This window comes from Musca autumnalis, unplaced genomic scaffold (genome assembly GCF_047663935.1).
Source record: "Musca autumnalis isolate F117 unplaced genomic scaffold, ASM4766393v1 scaffold_2, whole genome shotgun sequence".
In the NCBI taxonomy this organism is placed as follows: Eukaryota; Metazoa; Arthropoda; class Insecta; order Diptera; family Muscidae; genus Musca; species Musca autumnalis.
The window spans coordinates 160,789,543-160,809,351 of record NW_027411755.1 but is presented as its reverse complement, the minus strand read 5'-3'; positions in this window follow the sequence as shown (position 1 = coordinate 160,809,351).

Genomic DNA, 19,809 nt, shown 5'->3' with positions numbered 1-19,809 from the left:
TCAGGCGTTACACCAGTGTCTTGAATTGGTGGAAGAGGATCCTGGTTTACTATAAAGATACAATTTACAAATATATATTAGATTTCACAGAAATATACAGTTTGTCAAGTATTTGTTTTCGAACCAAGCGAACGAAAATTGTTTATATTTATTTATGAAAAATTGCAGAAATTGCAAAAATTAGTTGTTCGGCTTTTTATACCCTCCACCATAGTATGGAGGGTATATTAAGTTTGTCATTCCGTTTGTAACACATCGAACTAATCATTTGCGACCCTATAAAGTATATATATTCTTGATCAGGATAAAATTCTAAGACGATCTGGCCATGTCCGTCTGTCTGTCCGTCTGTTGTAATCACTCTAGCGTCCGCAATAATTGAGATAGAGCGCTGAAATTTTGCACCCGAGGGTCTTTTTACCATAGGCAGGTCAAGTTCGAAGATGGGCTATATCGGTCCACTCTTTGGTATAGCCCCCATATAACGGTACCTCCGGATTTGAGGTATTTTGACGTTCTTCGCCACATTTGCAGACCGAATTAGCTACAATTTGGCACTTAGTGATCAACAAACTTATATCCCAAAGGATATGGGCATAGGTATATGTTTTGGTATAGTCCCCATATAACGGTACCTCCCGATTTTCGGTATTTTGAGAATTTTGGCCACAATTTTTAACCGAACTACCTGCAATTTGACATTTGACGTTCTCAGTGGTCACGAAATATCTCCACGAAACATCGTCAACATAGATCCATGTTTTGGTATAGCCCCCATATATCGGTACCTCCCGATTTTCGGTATTTTGAGAATTTTAGCTACAATTTTTAACTGAACTAGCTGTAATTTGCCATTTGAGGTTCTCAGTGGTCATGAAATATCTCCACCAAACATCGTCAACATAGGTCCATGTTTTGGAATAGCTCCCATATAACGGTACCTCCCGATTTTCGGTATTTTGAGAATTTTAGTCACAATTTGTAACCGAACTCTCTGCAATTTGACATTTGAGGTTCAAAGTGGTCATGAAACATCTCCATTAAACATCGTCAACATAGGTCCATGTTTTGGTATGACCCCCTTATAACCGTACCTCCCGATTTTTGGTATTTTGAGCATTTTTGTTACAATTTTGAGGTTCTCAGTGGTCATGAAACATCTCCACGAAACATCGTCAACATAGGTCCATGTTTTGGTATAGCCCCCATATATCGGTACCTCCCGATTTTCGGTATTTTGAGAATTTTAGCTACAATTTTTAACTGAACTAGCTGTAATTTACAATTTGAGGTTCTCAAAGGTCATGAAACATCTCCACCAAACATCGTCAACATAGGTCCATGTTTTGGAATAGCCCCCATATAACGGTACCTCCCGATTTTCGGTATTTTGAGAATTTTAGCTGCAGTTTTTAACCGAAATAGCTGTAATTTAACATTTAAAGTTCTCAGTGGTCATAGAACATCTCCGCGAAACATCATCAACATAGGTCCATGTTTTGGTATAGCCCCCATATATCGGTACCTCCCGATTTTCGGTGTTTTGAGAATTTTAGCTAAAATTTTTAACCGAACTAGCTGTAATTTGCAATTTGAGGTTCTCAGTGGTCATGAAACATCTCCACCAAATATCGTCAACATAGGTCCATGTTTTGGTATAGCCCCCATATAACGGTATCTCCCGATTTTCGGTATTTTGAGAATTTTTGCTGCAATTTTTAACCGAACTAGATGTATTGATCGGTATTTTGAGAATTTTAGCTACAATTTTGTCTATTCAAAAATAATCGTCAATACACGTATGTCCATGTTTTGGTATATCCACCCATATGACAGATCCGCCGTGAGTCGAACTTCCGCATTATGGCGTGATGAAATTTTTGTTAGAGACCCTGTGGACCATCAGAATTAGCGTTATATCTTTGTTCACGGTTGCTTAAATGATCCATGGCTTACAGGGTCTCTTGCAAAAACTTCATCACGCCATAACGCGGAAGTTCGACTCACGGCTCATCTGTCCTTCGGGGTTTTTACCTCTGCCCCAACATTTGTGTTCACAGTGTAATTTAAGCAATATTGGGAGGCAGTAGGGGTCTATCCATTGTCGAAAAGCTGTTTCACCTAAAATTATGAAAGAACCCTAATTATTCCATTTTAATTAAGTCTATTTTATGGTGGAGGGTATAAAAAGTTCGGCCCGGCCGAACTTAACGACTTTTTACTTGTTTAAGATAATATTGGATGCATAAATAAAAAATTATCCCACGGAACACAACAATATTAACAAAAACCAATAACTACATGCAATGTTCGTTTTCTTGGTTCGAAAACACTTACTTGGCAAACTGTATATGTATTTTTTGTATACTTACATTTTTTTTTCAAATTTGTACGTCTATTTATTAGTCCTTGTGAGCTTAGTTTGGTTCTTTTATTATTATAGGCTTCAAATAATTTACCTTTTGCCAAGTGTCCTTTTGTAAAATGTACGTAGTACGTTTCAATAACTTCTGATGGGAATACATCTATTATAGATTGTGAGAGTTTTAAAATTCCTCTTTGTAAATACTGTAAAATTGAAAACAAAACAAATCAATAAATGTAAATTAAATTAATAAATGTACATTATTGGAATAGTGGGATACACGTGTTTGTTAACTGAATTATTCTGGCTTAAATAGAAAACATCATCGTTTACACAAGCAAGCGGTTGGAAAACATCATCTTGAAAAACTATTTCTTGTGACTTATTTGGCCAGGATGATTGCGATTCGAAATCAGATGTCAAATTTGATGCTGGATTTGTGATTTATCATCTAGAAATGAAAATGTGTGAGAAATATTGATCAAGCATTTGCATTTAACGAAATACTTACTAATTAATTTTATGTCCAAAACAAAATCTGTTGAAAATATGTATTGTTGTACCAAATTGCTGAATATACTTGGTTTTATTAGAAAATTCTTATTAAAAATTTCCACTTCAGCGGTCGGTGGTATGTTATAAGTTTTCTTAGCTACAAATGTAAAAAATAATATTTTAATTAAAAAATTAACAATTTAAAACTTAATATTCGTAAGGCGGTCAACTTATTTATTATTATTTATAATAATCAATTTAAATTAGAAATAGATGTTATTTTTACAATAGTGTGCCAAATTTGTGCCGATTGTTTTTAATAAATAAAATTTGGCTGGAGAATTAGAAATTAAAACTTTACTCAATCTCCTTTCCTTTAATGTTATCAAGTTTGTTAAGAACAGACAGACAACAAAATAAAAAAACTACAGAATAATATACAAGAGTCAACAAAAATAGATTCTTTGATTTACGCTATGCCGGCATTGCAAAACGTAGAATTCCAATAATTCCTCCACAAAAAAGAAAAACCAAAACTATTTCTCTTGAAACTTATCTCTGGTTTTCTCTCCTTGTAACGTCTGTTCAGTAATGAGTTTCAACCACCTTCTTTGTTTTCAGCTCTTCCAAAAAAAGTAAATAAATAAAACACACACACACATAGAAGATTCAAAGGCAGTGGGTTCTTTGATTTGCATTGTGTTACTGTGGACGAATTATCGGAATTCAATTTAATTAACTACAATCCAGTATGTTTTGCAATACCGTTCATGGCGTAAACCTTGGTTTACGTTAACGAAGTCCACTCGATTTCAACGTATACGTCAAATGAAAAGTCATCCTGAAATCCATTGGATTTCGTTTGTCGTTTAAGCAATGGAATTAACAGTTGAAATCGAGTGGATTTCCTAAATGTAAACTTGTATTTTAATATGTAGTTTTTTACTTCTGTTGTCTGTTCTCAACAACCTTGATGACACTAGAACAGAATAGCCAGTGGGCGCTTACTGAGAGCGCCTACTTCTAGTTACTGCAATGAAATGAGAGAGAGTAAAGAAGATTGAAGCAAACTTTTGATTTGATTGACAACAAAGTTCAGGGGCCTAATTCTCGCATACGTGATCGAGTTATTTCGATCGATATTTTCAGTATTTGGATTACGGCATCCGTTGTCGAATACACTTTCGAGTGGAATCTTGCGAGTTTTTGCCCGCCACACATTTGCTGTCGAAATTACTATTTTTGTGGCAAAAAACGAACTTTAATGGAACATTTTGCAATAAAACTAATCAAAATCACATACTAATGACTTTTTCCAATAAAATGAGTAAAAGAATAGACATAAGGTGACTCTTTCTTAAAAATTAAAAATATATTTTCCAATGCCAGACTGTGATTTTTATATTTTTACATAATGGAATTTATTTCGGGTCACTATTACTTTTAATTTTTCACAATTTTCTATTATTTTATACAATTCTCATGCTTTTATTTCGTTTCAACGCGCACAACAACTTGTTTGTTTGTAATATTTTGTGTTTATCATATGTTTCGCCGTTCGATAACCGTATGTATCGATAACTTTTTTAAATAATTTCGATCGTATAAAGCTGGGTACACATTGTCAGTTTTGAATGACAGCTTTGTTGTTGCTTGCTAGTGTGGCCGCTCATTTTTGTCATTCATCATCCAACCACAAAATATTTTCTGGTTGCTGGACGGTTGGACAGTTATCGATAATTGCAAAAAATCGTCATTCAAAACTGACAATGTGTACTGTACTTAAGGGAATCCAAAAATTTCGATCGTTCGTAATTTGTCTTCGAACAAAAACTCGCTCGATAACGGATGCGAGAATTAGGCCCCAGTTTATTTTATCCGATTTGCTACAATTTTTGATGATTTCACTATAATAAAAACAATAGGGGTTGACGCTTTCAAGAAACTTCATTTTATTATGTCAAACAATTTATGGAATTATCAGAATTATTCTTTTTTATCTCCATGAAGTTGCAAATCAATAATGAACTCCAACCAACAGTTTTTATTTAACGCTTCACAAAAAATACACGAGCAAAACAAAAGAAAAAATGCCTACACATAGTAGGCATTTTGTTGTTGTTAAATTGTTCACACGGTATTTCGCGTTGGACAGAAAACACCAACAGTTTTAAAATGTTTAAAGATTTCACTGTATTCAATAATGTATGACACTTTTATTATTTGATTTTATACACTTTTTTGCTTTAAACTTTTCACTTATGTATGTATATTACCTTCATTTGCAAACAAATGGTAATCATTAATACCATCAAATAATACTGCGACAAATTCATTTTTATTTTCGTAGGTTGTTTTTAAAAGTTTGAAGTCACCCATGTCTATTTGTTTTTTTTTTTGTGGTCCACCTTCTTCAACTGACAAACAAAAACTAATTAAAGAAAAAGAATGCAGATTTCAGAGCAAACACAAACAACTCCACCGGCTGTTACAGATAAACTAAAGAGAGCAAAACAAAGAAAGCAACGTCTAGAATCTAGACCAAATACTCAAAAAGTTAAAGGGAGGGAGTATAGATAGTCAAAAATATGTATTTTTGAACTAATAATAGAAATTTTAAATAAAAATTGTGTATCTGTTGAAAATAAGTATGTAATTAAAAAAATTAAGTAACAGTGTTTTATATATAAATGCACTTAAAAGTAGAAAATAATTTTGATGATGTAATCTCTAAAATAAAAAGCTTGCATTTAAATTAAAACTTGTGAAAATATTGAACGGCAAGCGTTTTATTTGAGAGATTCCATCATCAAAATTATTTTCTACTTTTAAGTGCATTTATATATAAAACACTGTTACTTAATTTTTTTTAATTACATACTTATTTTCTAGTTTTTAGTGCATTTAAAAATAGAACACTGAAACTTATTAATTTTATAATTATTTTTAATTGTTTTGTAAATACATTTTTTAAGATTTTCAATTTTATTTGTATATACTTGAGATTATAAATGATATTTAATGATGGTGCCCATATAGCGGTACCACCCGATTTAAGTTGTTTTGAGGATTTTGTCTTCGAGTTCCCAGTTGTACAGAAACGTCCCCACCAAAATTGTGTACATGGGTCAGATTTTGAAATAAGTATTTATTTTTTGACCGTTTGTGTGCTTGGATGTGTGTAGTAGTTAGACTGAATGTGGAAAAGGCAAGCTGAGAAGGGGAAGTTCGGAGAAGGTTGTTTGGAAGTTCGGAGGGGGGTGGAAGTTCCTAACATCCACCTTCATAACATAACCTCATTCAAATTTCCGAAAAATCTCCTCCGGACAACCTCATCCGAACTTTCAAACAAACTCCTCGGAACTTCCGAACAACATTCACTTTAACTCCTAACAACTTACACCGAACCACCGAAAAACCACCGCCGAATACCTCCTCCGAACTATCCCCTCTCAACATGCTCTTTCAATTTTCAACGGAACCCCATAACCAATTTTGGCCGAACATGTAGATACAAACTTTAAAATGCCTGAAATTGGTTGGTACCATTTATAGGGGCTATATCAAAACCTGGACCTACGTCCACAATTTTTGGTGGAGAAGTTGGGAACTCGAAATCAAAGTTACAGACATTTCGGCCCAAAAAATTTAGACAAAAACACTTGAAATCGGGTGGAGCCGTAATATGGGGCTATACCAACACCTGGACATATGTCACAATTTTTGGTGGAGAAATTTGTGTACCACTGGGATCTTCAAATGTCAAGTTACACGCAATTCTGTATAAAAATGAAGATAAATCCTTAAAACACTTGAAATCGGGCGGTACCGCTATATGGGGGCTATACCAAAACCTGGATTTATGTCCATAATTTTTAATGGGTACGTTTCTGTACCTAGTTGTCAAAAAGCAGCCAATACGGGCTTAAAATGACGATAAAATACTTAGAATCGAGTGCTACCGCTGGATGGGAGCTACAGGAAAAAATTGACCCATATTGATTTTGGTTTCATATTCATGTATTGTCATCTAAATCTGAAAAATGTGCAAAGTGTTAGTTCGATTGGTCAACTGCAACCGTGCTAAAAATCAGTTACCAGATTTTAAAAGGGGGTCAAGTTAGACACCGTCAAAACACTGTAAGAATGGACCAATATTATTTCTGATTTCATATTCATGTATTGTCATCCAAATCTGAAAAGTGTGCAAATTTTAAGTTCGATTGGTAAACTGCAACTATGTGAAAAATGAGTTACCAGATTTGAAAAGCAAATTAGATAAAACACTGTAAAACAGTGTAAAAATGGACCAATATTGGTTTTGATTTCATATTCGTGTATTGTCATCCAAATCTGAGAAGTGTGCAAAGTTTTAGTTCGATTGGTCAACTGCAACCGTGTTAAAAATGAGTTACCCGATTTGAAAAGCATGTAAAATGAACACTGTACAACACTGTAAAAATGGACCAATATTGGTTTTGATTTCATATTCATGTATTGTCATCCAAATCTAAAAAGTTTACAAAGTTTGGTCAACTGCAACTGTGTGAAAAATGAGTTACCAGACTTGAAAAGCAAAATACCGGAAATCGGTTGGTACCGTTATATGGGAGCTATAGGAAAAAATGGACCACTATTGATTTTGGTTTCATATTCAAGTATTGTCATCTAAATCTGAAAAGTGTGCAAAGTTTTACTTCGATTGGTCAACTGCAACCGCTTTAAAATTCAGTTACCAGATTTGAAAAGGGGGTTAAGTTAGACACCGTAAAAACACTGTAAGATTGGTCCAATATTGGTTTTGATTTCATATTCATGTATTGTCATCCAATTCTGAAATGTGTGCAAATTTTAAGTTCGATTGGTCAACTGCAACTGTGTGAAAAATTAGTTACCAGATTTGAAAAGCAAATTAGATAAAACACTGTAAACAGTGTAAAAATGGACCAATATTGGTTTTGATTTCATATTCGTGTATTGTCTTCCAAATCTGAGAAGTGTGCAAAGTTTTAGTTCGATTGGTCAACTGCAACCGTGTTAAAAATGAGTTACCAGATTTGAACTAAACACACACCAAGGCAAGTTAAATAAAACACTGTAATAAAAAACAGTAACAATACGTATTTAAAACTCCAACAAAAGCAAATTTTTTGAATGAAAATATTTTCTGTGAGAACTCGAAATAATGGCAGTTCCGACCATCGGTATTGTCAATGATTTTTACAATATTGAGGGATTTCTAAAGTTGTTTTTGTCTGTTATTTTTGGATCAAACGATGGTATTTTTGGATTTGCAATTATAATTTTGAACAAAACAAATAAATTGTTGGAACAAAAATTGATATTCTTGTTCCAACAAAAGCGAAAAATATTTTTTCTCTGCGTGTATGGGGGCTATATCGAAACGTGGACCTATATCGACGAATTTCAGTCAGAAAGGCTTATGCCTCCAACAAAGATTAAATGCCAAATTTCAGCCATTTCGGTGCGTTGCCATGGCCAAACTTTCAAAATACCGAAAAGCGGGAGGTACTAAGGCATGGACCTATAACGACAAATTTCTTATGGAAACTTTTATACCCCAACCAAATTTCAGCCTATTCGGAAATAGGGAGGTACCTTTCTATGGGGGCTATGCTAAGGGGTAGACCTGTACCGACAAGTTTCTGGGAGAAAATTTTGTACCTCCAACGAAGACTAAATACCAAATTTTACCCATTTCGGTGTGATAATGAGGCCAAAACCTTCAAAATACAGAAAATCGGGTGATGCAGTTCAAAGAGGGCTATATGAATGCGTGAACCTATAACGACGAATTTCATAGGGAACGTTTAATACACCAAATGAAGACCAAATACCAAATTTCAGCCATTTCGGTTGATTATTGTGGCCAAAACCTTCAAAATACCGAAAATGGGGAGGTAACTTTCTATGGGGGCTATATGAAGAAGTGGGCCTATAGCAACAAATTTCTGGGGAAAGTTTTATACCCCCAACGAAGAGTAAGTACTAAGTTCCAGCCATTTTGGTGTGTTAACAAGGCTAAAATCTTGAAAATACCGAAAATCGGATGGTACTGTTCTATGGGGCTATATCAAAAAATGGACCGATATAGCCCATTTGCAATACCAAACATCCTAGGAGTAATTACAAAACTCTATTTTAAAACTTGTGAGCTGTATCTTGATTTCATAGGACGGACAGACGGACTTAGAATTTGATCCTGATCAAGAATATGTACTTTATAGGGTCTCCGATGACTATTTCGATGTGTTAAAAACTGAATGAAAAATTTAATTATACCCTGCATATCATGGTGGAGAATATAATAATAATGTAAACGTTTTTCATAGAGTTTACATTCATGGTTTGTGGTTAGGCTTATCATCTTACGAGGGCACTAGAAAACTTTCTGCCCTAGGCAACATGCAGTGTAGTGTTGGGCAATCTCGTTCATTGAGCGGATCGATCTTTTTCATTCCGTTCAGCAAAAAGATCCGGGTCGTTTAGATCGTTCGTTGGCTCTTTTTCGTTCAACAATACATTTGACTGTATTATTTTCTTTTGAAGTCGTTCGTTCTCTGCTGCATATGACTCCGTCGTTCTTTTCACCGAATCGTTCTTTTGAAAATGTTCGTTCACGAATGACACATTGTGTGCTAATGGGGGTGGTTTTGTTTCTGAACGTAGTGTTGGTGGTTTTGATATGAAAGAACCACATGAACGAATGATGCAAAAGAAAGATATGACCGAGATGTGCTACTGAATGAGGTGAGTTACTGAGCGAGAGTAGCTCTCTGAATCATTGTTTGTTTTGTGTGGAAATATGTGCTGCTTGCGCTAACGCAGCGTTTGTTTAGAGTTTGACTGCAAAACCAATGCTGCTAATTTTGTAAGCAGCAATGACTCGTCCAACGGGGATCCAAATTAACGATATAAAAGAATGAGCTGGATACGGATCCGTTCGTTCTTTTCACGGAATCGTTCCTTTGAGCCGGTTGGTTCATGAACGACGCAACTCTAACGCAGTGTCGCCAGGCGTCATCTGACATTTTTTGGAAAGTTTGACAGTTTTTAGCCTAAGCGTGCTCAGGGCATTTTGTCATACGACCATGTGTGGGGTTATGGCTTGATGGAGACCACTCCAAAACATCACAGCACTTTCTGTCGACAAAAATCGTTAACCACGCCTTTTTATCTTGATACGCTGCAATCAAATGAAGTCATTGGATCCACAGTCAGGGCTGTACAGCGCAAGAACCAACAATTCCACTTTTTTCTGGTGAAACAGGCGTTGGTTTGAATCTATGTGTGGGAGCTTGCCTTGTCATGATGCAGAACGATTCGTCTTCTCTTGTTCGCTTTTCGTATTCCTCAGGAGACTTCAGGCAAACAAATTGTAGTGAAGCATTCAGAATTAATCGTCCTACATTTCTCAAGCTGTATGATCGACCATTTGCTTCGAAGGTCTTCTTGCATGAACAACTTTCGTTGGATTTGGATCGCTTTCGAAAACCCAGACGGTCGATTCCTGTTTTGTTTCGGGTTCTAAGCATATTTCCAAGATTGGTCGTCTGTGACGATCTGATAGGTGTCGTTTGAATCACCGCGATTGTTTTTATTCACAATTTCTTTGTACCAATCCACAAGAGCCGTTTTTGAGCGATTGGCCAATTTTCAGGATCTAGCGAGAAAAATCAATTTTTGCGGCCAGGTGTTCATGCAATATCAAATGTTAGTTGATAGAAGAAATTCCCAAGGAAGCCTCCATCTCACAGTAAATAACATCGAGACCTTGCCCTATCCGTTCACGCACGGCTTTATTTTTTTTTCTATCACAACGTCCAATTTTGGGCGAACCTCACGACTTTCGTTTTTTGCGGGTGTCGGCCACGATTGAATTAATTAAACCAGTTTTTCATAGTGCTATAGGATGGTCCTTTACCGACATACAAAGTCTTAATTTGATGGATGCAATCTTGCCGTGATAATCCACGTCGAAAGTTGTGAAAAATTATCGGACGAAAATGTTCACAAGTAAATTCCATTTTTATACCCTCCACCATATGGAGGGTATAATTAAATTTGTCATTCCGTTTGTAACACATCGAAATATTCGTCGGAGACCCTATAAAGTATATATATTATTGATCAGCATAAAGTTCTAGGTCGATTTAACCATGTCCGTCTGTCCGTCCGTCCGTCTGTCTGTTGAAATCAAGATCCAGCTCGCAATTTTAAAGATAGAGAGTCAATATTTGGTACAGAAGTTTTTATTACTTGCAGGATGGTTGGATTGGTTGGATATAGCCCCCATAGAACCGTACCTCCCGATTTTCGGTATTTTGAAGGTTTTAGCTTCATTATCACACCGAAATGGGTAAAATTTGGTACTTAGTCTACGTTAGTGGTACAAAACTTCCCCCCAGAACTTTTTCGGTATCGGTCCATGCCTTCATATAGCCCACATAGAACGGTACCTCCCGATTTTCTGAATTTTAAAGGTTTTAGCTTCATTATCCTACCAAAATGGCTGAAATTGGGTACGTAGTCTTCTTTAGGGGCATAAAACTTTTCCCCAGAATTTTGTCGGTATCGGTGCATTCCTTCACATAGTCCCCATACATAGAACAGTACTTCCCGATTTTCGGTATTTTGAAGGTTTTAGCTTCATTATCACACCGAAATGGCTGAAATTTGGTACATAGTCTACGTTAGAGGTATAAAACATTCCCCAAGAACTTTGTCGGTATCGGTCCATTTCTTCATATATCCCCCATAGAACGGTACCTCCCGATTTTCGGTATTCTCAACGTTGTGGCCTCAATATTCCACCGAAATGGCTGAAATTTGGTATTTAGTCTTTAATGTGATATAAAACTGTTCGCCAGAAATTTGTCTGTACAGGTCGACGCTTTCATATTGCCCCATTTCCGACTAAAATTCGTCGGTATAGGTCCACGTTTCGATATAGCCCCCTTAGAACGGTACCTCCCGATTTTCGTAATACTGAAGATTGTGACGTCAATATCCCACCGAAATGGCTGAAATTCGTTATTTAGTCTTCCAAGAGTTATAAAATATTCCAGAAGTGTATTATCAGTATAGGTCCACGTCTTCCTATATCCCCATAGAAGCGTACTTCTAGATTTTCGGTATTTTTTAAGTTTAAGCCACATTCTCTTACCGAAATATAGAAAATTTGGTATTTAGTCTTCTTTGAGTCTAAAAACTTTCCGTCAGAAATTTGTCTGTATAGCCCCCATAGAACGGTGCCTCACATTGTTTTACCGAAATTGCTGAAATTTAGTATTAAGTCTTCTTCATACACTTGTATTCTACTTCAATACAAATTGTTGTGGAGGGTACAACAAGTTCGGCCCGGCCGAACTTAACGCCGTTCTTACTTGTTCTTTGTTGTAAAGTGATTTTTTCAAGTCACTGTAAACATCCCAACGAATGGTCGTGTGTCAAACTGTCCTGAGTTCGCATAGTCTAAAAACTGTCAAACTTTCCAAAAAACAGTCAAATGACGCCTAGCGACACTGCGTGTTGCCTATGCCAGAATGTTTTATAGTTCCCCTCGTATTACTGAAATAATAGAGAGAAATAAATAACCATTGTTTCAAATTGCAAAATTTTGTAAATGTTAAATTTTTGTTTGTTCATATTGAAAGGCTTTAATTTCAATGTGGAACAAACATAAATCATAGTGTTAAAAAATTTACATTTTATTGACACCATTCAACAATTTGTTTGAACACAACAATTTTCTATAAAAAAGATCCCTTGTGGACCATTAAATTAATTTGCAAACATTTAATGTTTATATTCGTTAGCAATAGTAATACATTTACCAATTACCTCCATAGTTATTCAAATATGCGCAATTCCGTTGTAAAATGTTTATAGGCCAATAAACCGATTTAAGTGAAATATATGTTACGATAGGGCTCAACATTGTAATTCAGCCGTAATTGTTTGTAATTTACTGGGAACAAAACTATAGTCCTCACACTATTGTGTTCTTGTCGCACTCATGTACACATGAACTTTGAGGTTGACACAATTAATGTTCTGTTCTAGTTTTTCTGGGCATTTTTTTATATCTGTAATTTTCAGCTTATGGGATGTTGTATGTACGGCTACATGACATTTATCACAAACATCCCATAAGGGATAAGGGAGACTTCTCTCATATCAATGAGTGCACCCCGATTCATATTAGCTCAATGATATGGGACCTACATTTTATTGCCCAGTCCGAACGGCGTGTCTAAATGGCTGAAATACTCAGGAAATGTTTGCCACCGTTGAAAAGTGCTTTGATGTTGCCTGGCCGGGGAATCGAACCCACGACCTTATGTGTGCAAGGCGGGTGTGCATACCATTGCACAACGGTGGCACCCACATTTATGTATACATTATCGTTTAACATTGGCTGTTGATCAGCTATGTGTTAAGTACAATCATGTTTGTTCATAGTTCCACAAATTTCTATTATTTTCAATCCACAATATTTTCAATGGACAACATTTGAACTTGTGAGAGGAAAATTTGCCCAAGATTCCGAAAATAAATAAAAACAAGTGAGCAAAAGTTATAGTCGGAACGGCGCCGACTATGTGATATACTACATCACTACCCCTGTGCATAAGCTTTTCACGGTAAACATATTTTGGGAGATACTAAAATTAAATTTCCCAGCAAAAAATCTTACTAAATAATGGGTTTTTATAGTACTTTTTAGTAGTCGTAACTATTTACAAAACCCCCTACTGACCTATTATTTTAATAAGGGCATGTTGCACTGCATTTCTGGTTATTCTATGACCACTAGAATAACTAATTATTCTGTGGCTACTAGAAAAATAAGCTAAGAAAATCTGTTTTTAGAACAGTTGAGGTGGAGTTTGTTTTCAAATTCAACACACTTCACATTTTTATTTTATTTCGCTCGCTGCTGAATTTTATTGTGCGAACTTCTAAATTTTTAGTCGAAAACACTACACCCTCCACCACGCGTACGAACATTAAAGGTTGTTTAAACGCTAACATGTGCACCATAATCTGTTCTTTATTTTTTCAACAAAAAACTTGAGCGCAGACGTTGAGCGTTGAACACACAACCTTAGGATTTGTAGTTGGACACACACACTCTGTGCCACCGTACTCATAACTTACTAAGGAGTAATATAACTAGTTATTTTTTGTTTAAATTACTTTGTAATGGGGTACATAATGACTAAGGGATCCGATTTTTTGCTGGGCTCTGTTGTTTGACCACCTACGCAAACCTACTTCGAAGCGGAGATATTCGCATAAGAATAAAACCTCGACTTTTCCGCTACAGAAGTTTTTTGCCCAAAAAACTGAGACCACAATCAACTCCCAATTTTCGTGACGATCCAAACTATATTGCGACCTATAGCATGATTACAAGGTTAAGATAAACAGACGGGCAGATCGATGGATGGACATGGCCAGATCAATCAGCTCGTCGAGATATTCATTTTAGAATATATAAGTATGAGAGAAGTTTCCCTTGTCCCACCTGGGATGTTTGTGGAACAATATACATAAGTAAAGGTCTACGACCATTATTTCGATGTGTTACAAATTTTTGAGCCAAAACCGACTTATAATACCCTCCTGTATTGAAGTAAAATGGAAAAGTTTTTTAATTGTTATGACCGTAGATTTGTTTTTATTACACTGTGCAGCAGTGCTCTAGAACTGCAACTAACAAAGTTTTCAGAAGCGAATTAATTTAATTTGATTGACAACTCTATAAGCTTTTGAACGGTATACATATAAGTTTAATCGGTTACTTAAAACCGGTTAAAAAATCGGTTTAAATGTCGGAATATCCGGTTCCAAAATTGAGATAACCGGATCTATCCTCCAAGAAAAATTGTTATTAACGTGTTCACCATTACAATAGCTATTTGTGGTAAATATTTCAGAAGCACCCCAGATGTCTACATAAGCAATAACCAATGGTTATGTCTACATATCAATAAATAACCAATGACGAATATACAGAAAAACAAAACATAGGGGTCGATCATCGATAACAATTATCGTTGAGTGGCGTTGCCAGTTGTCAAAATTGATTCACGTATGGCAACTCTCAACTGAAGTTGCGAATCTCAGTTGACGAAGCGGCTGTTTTTCAGCAACCACCAATTATCAGTTGTAGTGAACATTTTCGAAGAAACAAGAAGTAAAATAGAAGGAAAAATAAACATTTTGTTAACAATTATTGATTCTTTGCATCATTAATTAATTTTGTGTATCAATATGGTAAAAATAACGACAAAGCAGCAGTTCGAAATATTAATTGATAAACTGAGTGAAAATCCAAACTTAGCCCGAGGAGTTCGGGAGTTTTGGTGAAACCAAAGCCACAGCTGATGAAGCGTGGAGGTCCATTTCGGACAGTTTAAACAGCCATGAACCTCCAACACGAACACCTGAAGAGTAACAGAGTCTAGATTCACTTTAAAGCAAAGTTGAAAAAGAAAATGCCTCAAAATAAAATAAACTTCAACGACACTGGTGGTGGTCCATCACAATAAGTGAATTTATCGCCTTTGGAGCGGCCAGCAGCAAATCTTTTGCAAATGAATTTGGTGACAAATACAGATCTTTCCACATGATCATCAGCTTACAGTGCAGATGGCAATTCCAATGGATTCGACTTGTCCCTCAAATTTCTTTTAATAGATGCAATGTCCTGTACATGTTCTTCATCATCAAAAAATAATTCCACCGAAAATATCATTTTTTGGGACAGCAAATAAAACTTGACGATCCGAAGATTCAATGGGCAGGTTATATTCCAATCTTGGGTTGTTTTTCAAATTTGCTCGAAAACTCAGCCAAAATATTAAAATATTGTCCAGAATACACAAAAGAGTTAGCGCAATTATTTTCAAAATGTTTTTTTTTTTTTTTTTTTTTTTGGCGAATAGAGGTCACAAGTTTGAAAAAACACTGATCGATAACATGTTTATCGACCACCCAGTTGAGTTGACATTCATGGTACAACATTTCGTCTCAGTCGCGCAGACAACTGACAACGCAACTCAAGTTTAGTGGCAATACAAGATAGACCCAATAGTTTATTTCTGGACCAAAACCGATTAAATGTCAAAAAGGACAATGAAAACGGGAAAAAAATCGATTAGTTGTCAAAGAGAAGCGTACCTAAAATCTTCTGAGCAACATTTTCGTAGAATATTTGGATGCTGAAAAATCTCATCTTGTGGTACTTTCACTACGGTTCAAGAAATAAAGGACGAAAAGGACATGAAAGGAATTGAGTTAAAAGAATGAAATGTTCTACAAAAAGATTCGCCAATCGATTTGGCTGAAGCATGTCACCTCAAAATGAAGCTACAACGACGCCAAACAGAGATATGAAGCTCTTTTCCCAAGTATTATAAGGAAAAAATCAAAAACTTCATCGCGCGATATCTCAGAAACTTGACCTGTGGCGAAAATTTCCTTTTGGGTTCATAGTATACTAATCAAGGGCTTTCAAATTCAAAAGAAATTTTCCACCCCCCAGACTTTGAGTTCCATTTTGTGTCACAGTGTTATCTGTTGTATATTATTTATACTGGGCTATCGGTCAATGTCTTCTCAACGTTTCGTTGGTTTTATTCCACTTCATCAGGAGATTTACTCAATGAAAATCATACAACAAAAACAATTATGTATGTTTAGTAGATCACAGTGTGGGATGTTAGCTCAATACAGTTATTAGTTCAACAGTTTTCTGTTCGATGTTTTCTACCTATTCAGAATCCCTTACAGCCACTTGAGTAGAAAAATCCTGTAAAAGACTTCACATCGGGCGATATGTTTATTTTCCAATTTGAGAACTCCTTCCAACCTGAGAACAACTACACACAAAATGTCAACCATTTCGGTTGAATAATGTGGCTAAAACCTGAAAAATGCCGAAAATCGGGAGGTACCCCACGGTGTGCCTTAACCAAATTTAAATGGAAGGTGCTTACACCAGGTAAGTTTTTGCAGATTCTGAAACTACAATGCTCATAGATGAGAAATATCAAGAAACAAAAAATCGCCGGAGTGATTTTCAAATAAATCGCGATTTAAGTTCACATTTTTAGGGGTTCTTTGGGTTTGCTTGGAAACCGCGAGTCCTATGTAAATGTACCTAAGGAAAATGTTGTAGCTGTGAGATTGATCATTATGATATTTTCGAAGGTCTTACCGTTTTTGAGATATAGAAGTTCAAATTGAGACAATGCACTGCCTGTATCGCCTCCTTATAAAACAATATCATGCTCAGTGCGCCTTAACTAACTTTTGATGAAAACCGCTTACACATGGGAAGATTTCGTTGATTCTGAAAAAGCAATGTTCATGGATAAGAAAAATTTAAAAATCAGAAAAAATCGCCGGAGGGATTTTTAAATAAATCGCGATCAAAATTTACAATTTTAGGAGTTTTTTAGGTTTTCACGAATTTGCTTGGAAACCGCAAGTCGCATCGAAATGAGTCTAAAGAAAATGTTGTAGCTGTGAAAATTCTCTACAAGACTGACCTTTAGGTTTTTTCGTAGGTTTTACCATTTGTGAGATATAGAGGTTCAGTTCGAATTTTTAGGTTTTTATCTTAAGTCTTCAAGATTTTGCTTGGAAACCGTAAGTCATATCAAAATGGATCTAAAGAAGATGTTGAAGCTGTGAAAATTCTCTACAAGATTGGATTATTTGTTATTTTTTGGGTTTATTTTTTCCCAAGTTGTACCATTTTCAAGATATATAAGTTTAATTTGGGAAATTGCAGTAATGACATTGTTTTATAAGGAAGCGATACAGTCAGTGCATTGTATCAATTTGAACGTCTATATCTCAAAATCGCCAAAACCTACAAAAACACCATAAAGGTCAATCTTATGGAGAATTCTCACATCTACAACATTTTCTTTAAGCCCATTTACATAGGACTCGCGCTTTCCAAGCAAAATCTAAAAATGTAAACTTAAATCGCGATTTATTTGAAAATCCCTCCGGCGATTTTTTTGTTTCTTGATATTTCTCATCTATGAGCATTGTAGTTTTAGAGTTTGCAAAAACTTCCCAGGTGTAAGCACCTTCCATTTAAAATTAGTTAAGGCGCACCGTGACCCTTCTATAAAGGCTATATAAAAACGTGAATATATACCGATTTTTTGTGTAGGAATGTTATATATTCCCAACGAAGACTATATACGCGATTTTAGCTTTTTTTATAAAACAATGCGCTTAAATTCTTCAAAACACAAAAAATTGGGCAGTCCCGTTCTATGGGGGCTACACCAAAACGTCAATATTGACAAAACACCAAACTTCAGCCATTTCGGTGCGATAATGAGGCTAAAACCTTAAAAATACCGAAAATCATTAGGTACCGCTTTATTAGGGCTATATGGTCCTGTACTGACAAATTTCTGGGGAAAAGTTTTGTGTAGCCAAGAGGAGTAAGCATTAATTTTCAGCCATTTCGCTGTGATAATGAGACTAAAACCTTAAAAATACCGAAAATCGAGAGATACCGTTATTTGTTTGCAATATCAAAACGTGTGTCTGTACTGACAAAATTCTGCAGGAATATTTTGTAGCTCCAGGAAATTCCGCCGTTTCGTTGTGATAATTAGGATAAAATCTTCAAAATACCATCATAAATCGGGAGGCACCGTTTTATGTAGACCAATATGTATAGCAGCTCATTTTCAATACTAAGCATCTTTGGAATAATGTAAACATCTGTACCAATTTATAAAGCGAGCTGTATCTTGATTTCAACAGACGGACGGACGGGCTGAATTTGTTATATCGACTTAGAATTTTATGCTGATCAAGAATAAATATACCCAGCCAAAAAAATCATTAGCAAATAATGGGTTTTTATAGTACTTCTTGGTAGTCTTAACTACTTCTCCTACTAACCCCTTATTTTAACAAGGGTCTGATTATCTACACTCTAAATTATTTGTTGGAAATTGCAATAAAAAAATCATTGTGATTTTTTTGTTTATTTTTTAAGAGGTGCGTGATAATTAACAAGTTATAGTGTAATTTATAGAAATGCGTAATTTCAAACATAAATTATTGCAAAAATTGGATTTGCAACAGAAAATGCTTGAAAGTAAACATAAAGTGCGTAATTACAGACATAAAGTGTTACAAAAACTGTATTTCAACAGAATATGCCTAAAATTAAGCACAAACTGTAGCAAAATCAGAACAGAAAGTGTGTATAACTCCAAAGACATAACAACAAAACGCAAACACACGTGCTCGCGCTTAGTAGTTTTACGTTCTTTGTTTTGAGCAGACGTAGTGGTGGCGAAATATTGTTTTTTTAAATAAGCAATTCAATTTAAGTTAATTTAAGTATTTTTATAAAAATGTATGTATGCCAAATTTGTGACAAAGTGTTTGGAAATGTTAATAAATATAGTTTACATCTGTATATCCACAAAAACAAAAGAAATTGTGTATTTCGGTGCTTGTTTGCAAAATGCAAAAAAGTGTACAATAACTTTAATTCTTATAAATCGATAAATCGATTCTAATATCAATGCACAACGAAAAGAAATTGAGCCAGTCTGAATTAGAAACTGCTAAATAATTGACGTGCGACTGTTTTGCCACGCAGCGAGCATTTTATTATGATGCGCAAATATCCCAACTGTCCGAAATATATTGGAGAACTGGCCAATGATTTCACAAAGAATGCCTATTAGACCACTTTGAGAAGTTAATGGGTTTGGATATTTCAATGGCTTTCCATGATTTGTAAGTTTACACTATATAACAAGAAAAGATAACAAGAGTTTTAATGTAATTAAATCATTTCAGGTACATCCCCTACAGATGAAGAGAGGAATTCTATCGCATATGTCTGGTTAGAAGGCGAAATG